Below are 17,831 nucleotides of genomic sequence, written 5' to 3'. Positions count from 1 at the left end.
GAAATCTGCTACTTATCAATTTCCCTTCTTTCTTCATTTCATTTATCTTCATTTTCAGAGTGCTCCTTGTGTGATCTGCTGAACAGACTAGAAGAAGCTGAACGTTTCCCTAAGAAAATGTCTTATGGTTTATGAAAGCTTTGGATATTTGTCTGTTTCATTTTTTTTTCTTTTATTCTAGTGATTTCCCCCCCCCCCTTTGTTAATGACCAAAAGACCTCTGTCTCATGGAATAGTCTGATTTCCAAATACCCATGCAAAATATTCTAGGATCTGATGGCCTCTTTTTTGCTCCTTAAAAATATCTGATGACTTGGCTCTAATTTTGGAAACACTATACAATCATAGGGGTTCCCAGGTGGATCAGTGGTAAAGAATCCACTTGCCAATGCAGGAAACGGAAGAGACACAGGTTCTATCCTGGATAAGGATGATCCCTTGGAGTAGGAAATAGCAAGCCACTCCAGTATTCTTGCCTGGGAAATCCCATGGACAGAGGAGCCTGGCGGGCTACAGTCCATGGGGTCGCAAAAGTGTTGAACACTACTTGGTGACTAAACAACAGAGACATAAAATCATGTTACTTTGAAGGCAACATAACGCGGTTCATTGAAAACAATGAGAAATCTGTTTAGTAGAGCCGTAACTCAGGAAAGTGGGAGAGCACGTAGTCAGTAAAAGTGTGGTAGTAAATGTAATGAATATGAGGCTGCCTTATAAACTGTTGAGTGCTGTATAAATATCAGCTTGCATGGACAATACAAATTAATAGTTTCAGTTAAGAACCTCACTCTCCAAAGGGACATTTACCACAAGGGGATACACCCATATAAAATGCCAAGAGATCTAATGGAACACATCCAATTTTCTCATTATTTTTCTAAGAATGAAGCCACTATTTGCCCATAAGTAGGGCTTTGAACAAGTGGGATGTATGTAGTTGGGGACAACCACAAGAAAAGTTTTAATTCCTCTCACCAGCCCTTTAAAACGTCATGATGAAGTAATCTCAAGTAGGTCCATTTGCAATTCTGGTCATCCGCTAGATAACAAAGCATTCTCAGAATTGAAGTCACACAAGCTGTATGATTCCTGTAATTAATCTATAATAATGAAAACTCCGAATTTCATTATCACCAAAGCTTCCTTCTTGCCCTGTCAGGCTGGTTTCATTCAGACAGAAACTCTGCAGAGGTGAACGTGAAATGCCAGCTCCCTCTGTCTTTCAAACCTTGGCCATTCCCGCCGGGCTTGGGGTGGAAAGGACATATGAAGTACAGGAAAATATTACCTGACTATAGTGTTATGATGTGCTATAAGTGAACATTTGATGTTGGCTCCTCAGAAATCTACTGGAAACATGCAACCGTCCTTCCCTTGGTGTGGACACCGCGTCTCCTGTGACTAATCCTCCCCTCAGTGCATTGATGCCTCTCAGTCGCATCTCAGGTTCTGCAGCTGCCGTGGAGACCAGTTCGACCCTTGGGCCAGCCCTGGAAACAATACAGACTGCACTCCCTTCTGCCGCCTTCCCTGTGCAGTTGCCAGGCCGCTAGTTTGTTAGTCTCATACTTTGGGATATTCCCAAGCATAGTTCAGGTGCCATTTCACTGCACCCACACACTCCAAGAAATGCATATTGACTCTGGACTGGCCCTCTCCAGGCTCGAGGTAAAGGAAAGAGGAAATCACATTTTTCTCTATGTCATAAGAAGGGAGAGATTGTGACACAATACTTAAATAACTCCATCAAAATAAATTCTTTTACCAGATTATACAGAAGGCCTATACTCTTTGACAAGTTAGTAATGTCTATACTACTAACTTGTAATATTTCATATTGTAATCCCATTATTACAATGTAAATTGTATAAATAATCCCATTATATATATATACACACATATAATATATATTATACATATATATTAAATGTTGAAACTGAAGCTTCAATACTTCGGCCACCTGATGGGAAGAGCCAGTTCATTGGAAAAGACCCTGATGCTGGGAAAGATTGAGGGCAGGAGGAGAAGGGGATGACAGAGGATGAGATGGTTGGATGGCACCATCAAATCCCTGGACATGACTCTGAGTGAGTTCTGGGAGATAGTGCAGGACAGGAAAGTCTGGCATGCTGCAGTCCATGGGGTTGCAAAAAGCTAGACATGACTGAGCAACTGAAAACAATAGCGTATACAGGATGGAACTACTGACAGAGATTTAACGCCTAGAAAAAATGTGGGCTCCAGTTCAACAGTGTTTGAACAAACCAGGTATAGAAGACATTTTTGTGGTAAATGAAGACATTTGAACATGGTGTAGGCTTTAAATGAAATAAGTGTATCAAAATGGAAAGTTGGAGAGTGACGGAAAAGAGGTACAAAATACAATCTGCAATATGATCTTACACAAACTAAAAATTGCATGCATATGGGGAAGAATATGCGTAATATGACATAAATATCAAGGTACAGATAGTAGTGATCTTTTCATGGTAGAAATATAATATTCACTTTGCCATTCTTGCTTGTCTTATTATCCAACTTTCAGTACTGTATTTGAATGATTTCTATAATACAGCAATTTATGAAAGAAGGAAAGAAGAAAAGTTCTATGCAATAAGAGCCTTCTTTTCTGGTTTCTCCAATTCTATAAATACCCATTTATGATAAGTTAGAGTCAAAAGTTTAAACAAAGAAGAGACTTGTTGGGGATCATCTTTTCCAAATTCTCCACAAATGACCTAATTCCTTATGTTTAATTATGTTGCAATGCAGTCATACCCGATATCCATGTATTTTTCTTTTGTATGCTGAAACTAAGTCAAATGTCCATCCAGTGATATCCTGTGGACACAAATGTTTGTGTCAACTGACAACATAAAATAGACAAGTATCTACCACTTCAAAAAAAGTAAAGAAAGTGACAAACAATTACGACAAGAATAAGATTTGTGTTTCTCTCCATGACCACAGAGATCTGCATTCCCGCTGCCTGCTGTGATCTTCTCCCAGACCTTCAGGGACTGATTCCTCCGCATGAATCATGTTTGAGCCCCATGTCCTCAAAAATCTTTTAATTTTATGACAACTCGATCCATTGTTTACACACCATCCCTTCTCTATTGCCCTAGCCTCTTCAAATCACAGCAGTACCTAGAATTTGTTAACCGGTATATTAAGGTTTCATATTTTAGTTTTTAATCAAATTATACTGGAGTATAGTTGCTTTACAGTGTGGTGTTACTTTCTTCTGTACAGCAGAGTGAATCACTGTCCGTGCACATGTATCTGCTCCACGTTGGATTTTCTTCCATTTAGGTCACCAGGGAACTTTGAGTAGAGTTCCCTTCCCTGAACCGTAGGTTCTTGCTAGTTGTCTATTTTGTACGTAGTATCAACAGTGTATGTGTTTCTGTTCCTATTGTTTGTTATTACTTCTACTGCTTCTGTCACTTTTCTTGTTCTCTGAAGACAACAACTAGGGCTCTCTTCTACTTTATGATGAATCCTTCATATCTACTCGGTATTTGACATGTGCTAGTTGCTTAATGAATGCTTGCTGAATGAGTGAATCAGGGCCATAGGTACCTGGATTCTAATAAATAAGCTGCCTGTAGTAATAACCATAAGTAGGTATTGAGTTCAACCAAGAGCTGAAGCTAGAGATAATTTGTTAAGAAACACAACTACCAGCAAGCATTTGAAAATAAATCCACATAGGAAAATAAAATATATAAAAAATAAACAATAGAAAGACTCTGTGCAAAAAAAGGGTTAAAAATATGCCAAACATTGTCTAAGTTCTCATGGAAATGAACATGCTCATGTATGGTGAAGAGACTTTAAGTGGGTAAAATCTCTCTGATGAGAATCTTTGAAAGATTCACCAAGACACAAAAAGTTCAGTCATCACTATTTTGAGATATCTTAGGAAAAAATATCACAAATGGGTGTGATAAAAATATCACAAATAGCTATCCTTGACTATTTTCATAATAGTGAGAAATTTATATACAGCCATTCTATCAACAGGAAATTGGTTTAAGTGAAAAACAGTAGAAATATAAGAATGGAATAGTATGCAGCCATTGAGATGCTGAAGTGTAAGAATTAATTAGGTTTATTGCTGGTGGTGGGATTTGCAGTGATTTTTTTTTTTGCTTCCTTCTCTACACATTTTTAAGAGATTGACTATTTCATATTTAGTATTCCTATTTAAAAAAATAATAAAGCATTAACAAAAATCATGCTTTCATATGTTTCACAGGTTATGGTGTGTTATACTAAATGTAATATTTTAACAGTCCAGCATAATGTTCAGTGACGTACAAAACAATAAAGAGCCTCACCTCACGGTTTCCTCAGATGCGAATGTAGCTTTGACCTTGAATTGACTGAGTTTCAGGCTTTAATCTGTGTATATCCCATGTGGCTGAGACGAGTTTTGTGTCTGCCCTCCAGTTGCAGTCTCTTTCCCTGTGCTTTTGGGAGCCTAAGCAGTAGTTATAGATATCTCTTGTAGGAACCTCTGAACTCCTGCCTGGATTTATAATACACTCATGTTGATCTGGAATTCTTTTGAATAGTTTGTACCATTATTAACTTGAAAAATAGATAAATCATGGCATAACTCAAACTACAAAAATGAAGCTATTTTTTTTCAAGAATAAATAGTCTCTGTTTCCCTATGATTTGAATATTTAACTTACATTTTTAAAAAATGTAGGGATTCTTTGCTCATAGTTTTTTACTTGTGAATGACTTGAAAACTGACACAGCTGAATGAATAGTGACATAGGACACACTGATTCTGATGAAATACAAAAAATTCCATATACCACAGGAGATGAACAACCAACATGATCAAGAATTTTTTTTTAAAAAAAGAGCTATAAATAAAGGGTATTCTGTGTGTCACTGAGAAAATTTATTTTTTGGTTCTCTCTCCTGGAAGAAATTTGTTAGCGTTTGTGTACAATTCCTGAGGTACTATGTAGATATTTGTCTTGTGATATGCCAAGATAACTTTTGCATACAAAGCTTGTAGTTTTAATATCAGTTCAGTTCAGTTCATTTCAGTCACTCAGTCGTGTCCGACTCTTTGCGACCCCATGAATCGCAGCACGCCAGGCCTCCCTGTCCATCACCAACTCCTGGACTTCACTCAGACTCAAGTCCATTGAGTCAGTGATGCCATCCAGCCATCTCATCCTCTGTCATCCCCTTCTCCTCCTGCCCCCAATCCCTCCCAGCATCAGAGTCTTTTCCAATGAGTCAACTCTTTGCATGAGGTGGCCAAAGTACTGGAGTTTCAGCTTTAGCATCATTCCTTCCAAAGAAATCCCAGGGCTGATCTCCTTCAGAATGGACTGGTTGGATCTCCTTGCAGTCCAAGGGACTCTCAAGAGTCTTCTCCAACAACACAGTTCAAAAGCATCAGTTCTTCGGCACTCAGCCTTCTTCACAGTCCAACTCTCACATCCATACATGACTACTGGAAAAACCATAGCCTTGACTAGACGGACCTTTGCTATTTAAGTACTAGGTGGTTTTATTGATGTGTCTTGAGCTTTACTTTTTTTTTTTTTTCTAGTGGATATGGGTGAGTTACTATGTATTTTAACACTATTGAATAAGCGATGATAGAAGAGAAATATTCATCATTATTGAATATATAACCTAGACTCATGAAAAAATCACAGTCCTTATACCCTTCTACCACATCAAATGGGAAGAAGACAAAAAACTTAAACACTACAATGAGAACCAGCCAGAAAACAAGATATTACTTATTTTCCATATTCATCCAACTAATCAAAAGGGTCATTTTAATAAACTTTCTTCTCAGAAGGTCCATTGATGTTTCTCTCATTCTCTCCTCTTGAAACTGAATCACTGTTTCCTTTCAACCATTTTACTAATGAAGGTAACATCTTTTGAGAAAAACTTCTGCTTTGCCTTGGCGCTTCTTCAGCTATGCCATATAATGTCATTCATCCTTGAAATGTCGAAGAGAATAAGAAGTGCTCCTGTTTTCTCACTGCTCTCTGTTAGATAATAAATGGACTCTTAAAGATGAAGTTAAATGGAATTTCTTACTTTATTCTATGGGCTCTCTCTCCAAAATGACTATTAGTCTGGGTTCTTTGACACACATACCAGAGATTACTCAAGTTTTCTCTTCTTATTTATCCGACTTGTCTCTCTTCCTTGCTTTCTTCCTGCTCACCAGCCAAACACATTCATCTCTCAAGCTGAAGCTGAGTTATCTGCTATTCAGTTATATGATAATTTTCCCTTTTCCAGCCTCTTAAGCTTACACTATTATCTACTCCTCCCATATTTTTTTCGTCTATCCATCATGGACTATCGCCAAGTACTCCTCCATTGCATTTACATGTATTTTCGTTTTCACCGCTGTAGCCACTAACTGTATTTATATATTTGTAGTCCTATGTGAGATCTGGTCATAGAAAGTTGAATATGACATGGTTTCTTTCATCAAACACTCAGAATATATCATATACATCTCCAAATTGTGACTGACCTCTCCTTCCTAGATACTTTACAGTCATCTATTAAGATAGTTCTACAATTATGAAAAAGACTCTCAGTTAATTAGACTTTATTAACAAATTAAAGTAAGCCCTTTACTACCTAAGGTTTTTCGTTAAAAGGCTTCCAAATTTCAATATTTTTAACAGAGATCCTGTACTTCAACCAAGACATTTTCTAGTAAATCTGGCCTAGCAGACTACATTGAAATGCAGTTTCATCCCAGATATAGATATAGATATAGACAGATAGATAGTTACTTATCTGGAAAATAGACTGTCTCCCTTTTAATTTTTGAGAATCAATTCAAGGCTTATTTTTATCCATAAATAGACCTCATTCCCATTAAAAATATTGTTGGAAACTTTTCATGCAAGAGATACTGACAAAGTTATTACTATGTTTAATACAGTTGGGATCCTAATAAATATTACTACAAAAAATGTAACTACACAATTACGCTGTGTGTTATGAATAAGACCTGGAACAGAAAAATCCTTCCCAACCTTTTGACATCATGGTACACATGGAAGAAGTATTTATGGGATACCTTGGTGTAGGCAGAGAATCCTGCGTATCCAGAGGTGACCAGGCTGTGGGTTCAGCAATCTGCTTCACATCCGAACATCCAAAGTGTTGAAGGAGTCAAAATCTTGTGCATTCCTGGCACACACTGTACTTCCCAATACTGGCTGGAAAGCTGTGGTGCAGGAGACCCTGGGAGAATCAGTCTCTTTCACCTTGAGTAGTCACGGAAGGAGGATTTAAATGTCCTTGAAGCAGTTTTTGGTGCTTAGTTTTTTAAATAGCATAGAAAGAGGAGAAAACCTCTGGTGCATAAATGTTCAGGGTAAACCGAAAACAGCATGTTTTCAAAGAGAAAAAGACCAGAGAAAATTTTGTTGCTTTTCACTCATGGCTAAGTATATTGAATATCTTATTTAATGTCTTTTTTTATAATGTTTATTTTAAACTTTTGGTCTTTAGTTTGCATTTAAAAATATAGTATTAGGTTCATAATTAACATTTCTTTCATTTTTTTACACTGTTTACTCCTTTCTCAGCACCTAACTATTACTGATGCATTATTGAGTATTTTCTATGATAATGACTCAGAGGGAAGACAGATAAAACACTGAACAAGGAAGATAATTGAAGTACCTCACATAGTTTTGGCAAATCTATACCAAATAACTGGACACATGAATGGATGAATAAATGAAAAGTGACAAATAAAAAATATTAAAGGAATGTTTTTTGTTTGGAAAAGCCAACCTTTTCCTGAGATAGCAAAACTATGGGTTTCAAGAATAAAATTCTTACAAAACTGCACTGAGCACTTACATTATTAAGCCACAGAGTTTCTAAAAAAGTAACAACCATCTTCTGACTAAAAGAGAAATAAGAGTTTCACAATAAAATAGAAGAGAGAGATAAGGCTCAGTCTGGATTCCAGAGAAAGGTTTCAGTTCCTTAATTCCTGGGATTACTAGGTTCTGGCTACAAAGCAGAGTTGAAGGAGTGTTAGAATACACCAATAAAAATCCAGATAGACTAATGGAAAATCTAAGCACAGCAGGGACTTTTCACATTTGGCAGTATGTATGCAGGGGAGACTCCAAGTCTTGAAAAGAAATCCCAAGTCCCACATGCTGCGTCAGCCATGAAAGGAGGCTAGAATGTCAGTGCTGGGAGACTCAAAGAGGTCCTGATGGAAGTCAGGTCAGAACCAAGGACAGCAACAGCAGAGTCTTGGTCTCTCTAGGAATGGTAAGCAAGAATTCAGGGACTGTTAGCTTATGTCTACAAGGATAGCTGGGCTGAGATTCACTGTGAGAAGGTCAGCAAGGGAAAAGGAGGACTCATGGATAGAGCATCCCATCCCAGATGTAAGTACAATGAATGGATAAATCAACTGAAAACATATCCTCCAGAGAGAAGTGAAGAACAGTGGGAAGAGAAGAATTCTGAATCTGATTATTTACCCAAAAGAAGCAGCTTTAAAAGTGGAAATGGTTGAGCCACCCTGACTATCATATTAAATTCTTCAGCTATAATGTGGAATAAGAGCACATAAACTGTTATTAATTCCTTTATAAACAAGGAAATTAGATCTATTCATTTATTATTTATAACTATGAATTTTAAAATTATTATAGTATGTTTCAGATTCCACCTTCTTATGAAAGGACTATGTTCTGGAGAAAACAGGTCAATGGCTTTTAAATCACTGGGGAAAATAAAGGAGTTATATAACCCATGTTCAAATTTGAATTCTTCTATTCACTAGCTGTGTGACTTTTGTTGAGAATAAATTCTCTGAGTCTCACACGTTCTCATACCTTATGAGCAGAGGCGCTGCTTTCTGTGGTTTGTACTTTCTTTCCACAGATGTTTACAGGCAGAAATGATGTCTTCCTCTGAGGCAAAGGACAGACAAGCTTACTTCCTATTATAGAAGATTTGGATTCCCAAGCTCAGGGTTCCCCTCGTATAATGCATGTGAAATAGTCACCTCTTTTTCTTCACTTCATCCTGTTAAAATTGGGGCTCAGAAAACTGGCATACGAATAAAAATACCAATATCCTAACTAATGCTATTCCTGTGAGTAATAAAGTCCTTTGTTTCTAAACTAGGAGTCTCAGGTCTTCTGTCAGTATCCATGAAATACAGGCAGTATAATTTTTTAGCATGCATGAACATAAACCTGATTTTCCTCACCTTTTAAATAAAGATTGTATGATTGTGCTTTGTTCTTCACAGGTTTGTTGTAGAAATGAAAGAAGATCCTGATAAAAAATACAACATACTGAAATTGAGAGCTTGGACCCCAGAGTCTAATAGCTTAGATTTAAATCTCAGCTTACCATTTACCAACTAAATGACTTTGGGCAAGACACTTATGTCTCTGCACTTCAAGTTAGTCATAAGTAAAATGTGGCTGGGTAGTAATATTACCAACCTCACAGTGTTCTGAGTGTTAAAAGCTCTAAGTATATTTCTCATGTACTGTATCAGTGTTTGCTATAAGGCTCTGAGAAAGAAATCTCTACCTAACTCATTTGCAATGAACGATATTAAAGACAGACAGATACATAGAAAGTAGATATATGCATACACACACACATACATACATAGATTCATGGATACATACTTGCTTGAAGTGAAGTGACATGAAAGTCACTCAATCATGTCCGACTATTTGCATGCCCGTGGACTATATAGTTCATGGACTTCTTCAGGCCAGAATGCTGGAGTGGGTAGCCTTTCCCTTCTCCAGGGGATTTTCCCAACCCAGGGATCAAACCCAGGTCTCCTGGACTGCAAGCAGATACTTTACCAGTTGAGCCACCAGGGAAGTAAGATAGAAAATGTTGGTTCAGAAAGTAAAAAGATAACTTCTGGCTACAGATGCTTGTGTAGGATACTGGGTGTTTGAATTGCCCAATGAATGATAAGCAGCATTTATATATATATATTCACAGCTGCTAGAGAATATATTTCTTTATATATTATAATATACAATATATATTTCTCTATATATTATAATAAAATATAAATATATTTCTCTCTATATATAAATAAATGAAAGACTGTGCAATCCAGAAAAATACTCCATCACAGACACACAAAAAATTGGAGAAAGAAGGGACAATAGTAGGTAACAGCTACTATGCCTGCTTTGCACATCTTTCATATCAAGTTCAATGTAAAACACAAAGTAGGTGTTAAATAATGTTGACTACCTGGTAAATTAAGATCTTTCCATAATTACTGTGCCTGGTGAATCTTTAAGTTAAAATATGAGTGGCTTTTATGTGCATTGATTTTTTGAAGATTTTTCCAACTCCATTGGCTGGTAGGAGAGTGCCTAGTGCTATTTAAGGCCAAAAAAACAGAGCTTCAAACACCATTTCTTTAAATGCAAATGCATAATCACCCTCTCTTCAGTCCATTGAATTCGAGGTTTATTGGGCACTTTCTCGGTTGCATTGATTTGGCACTAATGATGTGCTTCAGTCTTAGAGTTAGATTATTCTACTTTTCTCTAAGAGAACATAATGATCATCTTAGGTTTTCTGTAATCCATTTCATTTTTTAAAATTCTTTGCTTCTTTACTTTTTGTTCCAGTTTTATGTTATGAACATCAGGTGGTAGCCACAATGGAGAAATATATTCTCCAGCAGCTGTGAATGCTATTCTAGATACATACACTTCCCTAAAGAAATTAAACCATCTGGGTATTTTTCCAAATGCATTGAATTTATTGGAAAAAAAAAAAGAAACCCATAAGATGCATCTTATTGGAGAGAAGAGGAAAGAAATAAGTCTTTATAATAAATTGCAAATGGATGTTAAGTTTTAACAATCTAGAGTAATTTCACACACTGAGAAAATAACTGATTTTTTCATGTTTGCCCTTCCAATTTGTTTTGCTCATCTGTTTGAAGATTGGAACAATCTGTATGATTCCGAAGGAAATGTTTACAAGTAGTAAATGTCATAATTGTAGACATCTATGCCATCCTGGTAGCATTAGACAGTTTTGTAAGATTATGCTGCCATATCTGGCCAGTCTTAGCTTTATAGATAATGGTGTATGAGTATGCAGAGCTTTGCCTATTGGGATAACAGTAGTAGAATAACAAACAGCTGTCTTCAAGAAGGAAAATGGAACAGCTGACTGCATGAACAGTTAGTGCGCCAGATGACACTAGTAACTAGGAAGCGCATGTTTCTAGTGCAGCCTTGCTGCGTCAGGTCATAGCTAATGGAAAGCACCTTTCGACACAACTTCCCTGGTGACTCAGACGTTAAAGAATCCACCTGCAGTGCAGGAGACCCAGGTTCGATCCCTGGGTCGGGAAGATCCCCTGGAGATGGGAATGGCTACTCACCCAAGTATTCTTGCCTGGAAAATCCCATGGACAGAGGAGCCTGGCGGGGTCGCAAAGAGTCCAACACAGCTGAGCAACTAACATTTTCGCTTTCACTTTCACACATGGTACATTGCGTAGAATGACATTAACAGCCCTGGATCAGCTCTTCCACCTCGCACAAGCTTCAGGAACAGTGAAGACCCTGCTGGGCAAGAGGAAAATGCGGTTCTCTGAACCAGGTCACACGGAAATGCCCCTGTGACATCACACGTCCTATCAAAGTTGTCTCAGTTCGTTCCTCATACTTGATTGAAAGATAGAAATCTGTAATCCGTGTAATGGATCTTTCGGGTGCGGTTTGCACCATGTGGAGTTGCTGAATGACAGAAAGAGAGGGGGTAGTGCTGGGCCAAGAGAAAAAGAAACGTCTCTCATCTGCATTATTGGCATTTCGGCCAAAACGCATCTTTATTGGGAAGTGCTGAACACTGTTGTGAACATTTAGAAATGATAGCTTCATTGGTCTTCATCACTGCATGCCGGGAGTGGCCCCCTCCCCAAGCTCATAGTTCCCAACTTTTCCCTGTGGTCAATGCCAGCATCCTACCTGGTTGAGAACCTAAGGGCCTTGACTGATGCGACCTCCCAGCCCCAGGAGCCATTCCCTACAGCATTTGTAGCTACAACTTAGACAACACAAATACGACTTTTCTTCCAAAAGTTCAGTCCAGTTCAGTTCAGTCGCTCAGTCGTGTCCCACTCTTTGTGACCCCATGAACTGCAGCACACCAGGCCTCCCTGTCCATCACCAACTCCCGGAGTTCACTCAAACTCATGCCCATTGAGTCTGTGATGCCATCCAGCCATCTCATCCTCTGTCATCCCCTTCTCCTCCTGCCCCCAATCCCTCCCAGCATCAGAGTCTTTTCCAATGAGTCAACTCTTTGCATGAGGTGGCCAAAGTACAGGAGTTTCAGCTTTAGCATCATTCCTTCCAATGAACACCCAGGACTGATCTCCTTCAGAATGGACTGGTTGGATCTCCTTGCAGTCCAAGGGACTCTCAAGAGTCTTCTCCAACACCACAGTTCAAAAGCATCAATTCTTCATTGCTCAGCTTTCTTTATAGTCCAACTCTCACATCCATACATGACTACTGGAAAAACCATAACCTTGACTAGACGGACTTTTTTGGCAAAGTAATGTCTCTGCTTTTTAATATGCTGTCTAGGTTGGTCATAACTTTCCTTCCAAGGAGTAAGTGTCTTTTAAATTTCATGGCTGCAATCACCATCTGCAGTGATTTTGGAGCCCCCCAAAATAAAGTCTGACACTGTTTCCACTGTTTCCCCATCTATTTCCCATGAAGTGATGGGACTGGATGCCATGATCTTCGTTTTCTGAATGTTGAGCTTTAAGCCAACTTTTTCACTCTCCTCTTTCACTTTCATCAAGAGGCTTTTGAGTTCCTCTTCTCTTTCTGCCATAAGGGTGGTGTCATCTGCATATCTGAGGTGATTGATATTTCTCCTGGCAATCTTGATTCCAGCTTGTGCTTCTTCCAGCCCAGCGTTTCTCATGATATACTCTGCATGTAAGTTAAATAAGCAGGGTGACAATATACAGCCTTGATGGACTCCTTTTCCTATTTGGAACCAGTCTGCTGTTCCATGTTCAGTTCTAGCTGTCACTTCCTGACTTGCATATAGGTTTCTCAAGAGACAGGGCAGGTGCTCTGGAATTCCCATCACTTTCAGAATTTTCCAGTTTATTGTGATCCATACAGTCAAAGGATTTGGCATAGTCAAGAAAGCAGAAATAGATGTTTTTCTGGAACTCTGTAGCTTTTTCAATGATCCAGTGGATGTTGGCAATTTTATCTCTGGTTCCTCTGCCTTTTCTAAAACCAGCTTGAACATCTGGAAGTTCGTGGTTCACATATTGCTGAAGCCTGGCTTGGAGAATTTTGAGCATTACTTTACTAGCATGTGAGATGAATGCGATTGTGTGGCAGTTTGAGCATTCTCTGGCATTGCCTTTCTTTGGGATTGGAATGAAAACTTCCAATAGTTAGATCGTATCAAGTCTACAAGGATCCAATCTATTTAGACATTTACAACATTTTTATTTCTTTAGAGGTAAGATTAAGTTAAAAGAAGCGCCCTACTATCTACCTGCCGTGCAGGAGACCCAGGTTCAATCCCTGGGTTGGGAAGATACCCTAGAGGAGGAAATGGAAACCCACTCCAGTATTCTTGCCTGGGAAATCCCATGAAGTGGACCCTGGCAGGCTACAATCCATGGGGTCACAAAAGAGTTGGACATGAGTTAGCAACAACCAACAACAATAACTATTTTAAAGCCAGGTCCTAAACCATGGCTTCATGTAAAAGGTCAACTATATGTTAGGCAAGCCTCAAGGAAAATAAAATCTGAGGCTCCTTGTTTAAAAAGCAGGGGGGACAGAGTGCAATTGGAAGTGTTAAAATGTAAAAATTTTTCCTTTAAAATATATTATCATTTATAAAATAAAAGAGAGTAATAGCAATACATGAATATAAATTGTCATAATTTTTATAATATAAACTGAAGACTTATTAATGGATTCCTTAAATTGATCACAAGCTGCTTCTGGCTCCTATTCCTTCAAATGCATTCATTAGGTTATCAAGGTTTATACTTTTGGCAGCATCATGAAAACTGCAGCCAACTGCTATTTTATCCCTATCATCTTATAAGGCCCATAATGAAACGGGCTATCTGACAAATAATTGATATTGATGAAATACCATTTATATAAAATGCCATTGCATACCACTGTGTATGCAAATTAGAACTGTATTTCACAGAGGACCCCGACACTCAGTTTGTTTCCTTTCTAAACTACATTATCCAAGTAGAAATGTGGGGCCCACCTCCTCTGTGCTGCACAGGTAGGAACAGGGGCTCTTATTTGCTAAAAATCTATGTGAGGAAGAAATTCCACACGTAACCGAAAGCAGCATAGGTAGACTCTGGCAAATATAAAATCAAAAATCACATCTGAAGCTTTACGTTTTAAGAAGTTGAGTAAAATACTCATGTCTTTGTCCATAATGAGTCACTTCTCACTAACCGCTTTCAAGCTTCTCTCTGTTTTTGACTTTCAAAAGCTGAATTATGAAATTGCCAAATGTAGATTTCTTTAATTCATCCTATTTGGAGTTTATCGAGCTTCTTGAATATAAAGTGCAATATTGTCATTAAATTTGGGAAGACTATGCCATTACTTCTCAAATGTTCTTTCTGAGTGTATCTCTCTTTCCTTCTGGAGCTCCCTTCATGTAGGTCCCTTAGCTTGGTTCATTCTGCTTCATTGTTTTTCTTTGTTCATCAGACTGGATAATCTCCTCTGAGCTGTCACTAAGTTTGTTGGTTCTTTCTTCTCTCTGAAGCAATCAATTCTTGAGCCCCTTTAGTGAATGTTTCCTTTTAGTTACTATACGTTTTAACTCCAGAAATTCTGTTTAGTTTTTTTAAAAAAAAATTTGCTATCTCATTATTTATATTTACCATTTGTTGAAACATCATCTCCTACTATCTTTAATATTTTTAGACATGGCTTATTTTACTGTAGCATTTTGAGCACATTTAAAATAGCTGAAAAAGTCCACCTTATACATTTCCTCAAGGACACTTTCTATTGATTGTTGCTTTTCTTGTAGAAGACATAATAGATGCAGGTTCGATCCCTGGGTCAGGAAGATCCCCTGGAGGAGGGCATGGCAGCCCACTGCAGCATTCTTGCCTGGAGAGTCCCATGGACAGAGGAGCCTGGAGGCTACAGTCCGTGGAGCAGCGCAGAGCAGGACAGGTCTGGGTGGCAGTGTGGCACGCGTGTGTGGCTCATACATTCTTGCTTCCTTGTGCGCCTCATGTGAAGTGAAGTCGCTCAGTGGTGTCCGGCTCTTTGCGACTCCCGTGGACTATAGCCCACCAGGCTCCTCCGTCCATGGAATTTTCCAGGCAAGAGTACTGGAGTGGGGTGCCATTTCCTTCTCCAGGGATCTTCCCGACCCGGGGATCGAACCTGGGTCTCCCACATTGCAGGCAGATGCTTTAACCTCTGAGCCACTAGGGAAGCCCAGTTTTTATTAAAAACTGAGTAGCTTAAATAACATAATGTGAAAACTCTGGAAATCAACTTTCACACCTCCCCAGGGTTTTGTTTTAGCTGTTTGTTACAGTTGTCATTGTCTTAGAGAATGTTATGAACAAATGTCGAAATCTGTATTCTTGGGACTTCCCTGGTATTCCAGTGGCTAAGACACCAAGCTCTCAATGTCGGGAGCCCGAGTCCATTCCTTGATCAGGGATCTAGATCCCGAGGGCCACAGCTGAGACCTGGCATGCTGCCACAAAGACTGGAGATCCCACACGCCACAGCTGAGACCTGGCCCAGCCCAGTAAACAAATAGGTTTGGAAGAAATAAGGAAATCGGTATTCTTTGTCATGTGTAGCCCTGAAGTTTCTACTCAGTTAGTTTAGTGGTCAGTTAATGGTGAGACAGAGATCCCCTTAAAGGCTTATAAACAGTAAGTCTAGTATTCTTCACTGAGCAGCTCTATGTGGGCGCTGGGGCATGTCTTCAAGACATAACCTGGAGTCTACACCTCTGCCTTAGCCTTTGCTTCCTGCCTGTGCAACCTCAGGATCAACCAGCGGAGGGAGCTTAGATCCCACTCAGGACTTTCCTTAGTGCGTGCCCTGCTCCGTGCCTGAGCGCAGCCCTGGGTGTGCACATAACCTTCCAGATTCTCTGAATAATTTGAAATCTTATCAAAGTTCCTACAGACATCTCACTTCCCAACTTTCCCTTTTAAGGTCTGTTGGTTCGCTTGTTTGCCCCAGCTATGCGCCACCTCCAGCAGGCATGAAGTTAATCAACTGCCTGCTTTTGTTTTGTTTGTTTTGATTGTTTCTGACATTTGCCTTCAAAGGCAATGATCATTTCACTGGAAGAGCCATGAGGCAAGTCAAATGCAGACAGCCTTGCAAGCGTCATTTTCCGGGGCACTGTGAGTTAGGACGGATAAGGGCATTTTCCTGAAAATTAGATTGTTAACAAGCTCCAGCACCATTCTACTTCTTCTGGTGACTATCCGTCTACTGATTTTCAGCACTAATGCAAACTGTTACCTTTCAGGACACAGTGGAAATGGAGAGCAGAAAATGGGAAAGTTCAAATGCCACAAGCCCAGTTGTTCTTACCAAGGGTCAGCCATCGGTTCCTGGTGGGCACCTGCTCTTACAGCTCATAACTTTGGTAGGGCCTCTCCCTTCCGTGTTACCCAAAGTGTGCAGATCTTTGTCACTCAAATCCTTTCCCAGACTGAGGGGAAATTCGCCTAGAATCTTCTTGAGCAGGACTTTCCAAATTGGGCAGATAATTATAGAGGAGGAGGGTAGTTTATGGGAGGAAACTGAGGAGATGTTTAATGGTAGACTTGTTTCAGTTCTCTCTCTGATACAAGGCCAGTATGAAGGTAGGGTCTCAAAAGGAAATGCAGCTGTCCTAACTCAAGTTGGTATAAATTAAGTAATATTCACAGAAGGGCCTATTGACAAGGATGTGAGAGCGGGCTGCATGGAATCACAATGGTTTATGCGATTGCACAGGGCTAACATGAGTGGGACGACGGACGCTTGAGCCCATTAGGCAGGCAGGAACTAGAACCCAGAAAACCCCTGGGAGAGGAGACCAGTGCAGAGAGGCCACTTTGAAAAGAGACTGCGTATTGGGACAATTAAGCCTCTGCATTCTTTCATCAGCCTTGAAGACGTGAAGCAAAGTGAAGTCTCTCAGTCGTGTCCGACTCTTTGCGACCCCATGGACTGTAGCCTACCTCCTCCGTCCATGGGATTTTCCAGGCAAGAGTACTGAGCGGGGTGCCATTTCCTTCTCCAGGGGATCTTCCTGACCCAGGGTTTGAACCTGGGTCTCCCACATTGTAGGCAGACGCTTTACCGTCTGAGCTACCAGGTCTTGAGTAACGTTAAATAATGATGTATTTTACCCAAGGTTCTGGGTCAGAAAACACAGTGAGCCCAGGAAACCTCACAGGCAGGGAGCTCATGTAATATATAAGCCAACCTCAATAAACATGCTTCCCTTCAATCTCCTCCCTGGTCCCCACCAGTCACACCCAGCTGGAAGTCAGAGAGCAGCTGAGTTTGCTTTGACTGCTGGAGTCAGCTTCCTGGGCAGAGCACAGCATGGACCTGGAAGCCAGCGGAAGACAAGACTGAACAGAACAATGGGTCCATGCCTGGGAACCTGGTGACTTAAACCAACATAAGCTGTTTTGTCAAAGTTCTGGAGATTAGGAATCTCAAATACAGGTTCTGGTAGGG

This window comes from Budorcas taxicolor, chromosome 9 (assembly GCF_023091745.1).
Source record: "Budorcas taxicolor isolate Tak-1 chromosome 9, Takin1.1, whole genome shotgun sequence".
NCBI lineage: Eukaryota > Metazoa > Chordata > Mammalia > Artiodactyla > Bovidae > Budorcas > Budorcas taxicolor.
Note: the sequence above shows the minus strand (reverse complement) of the source record.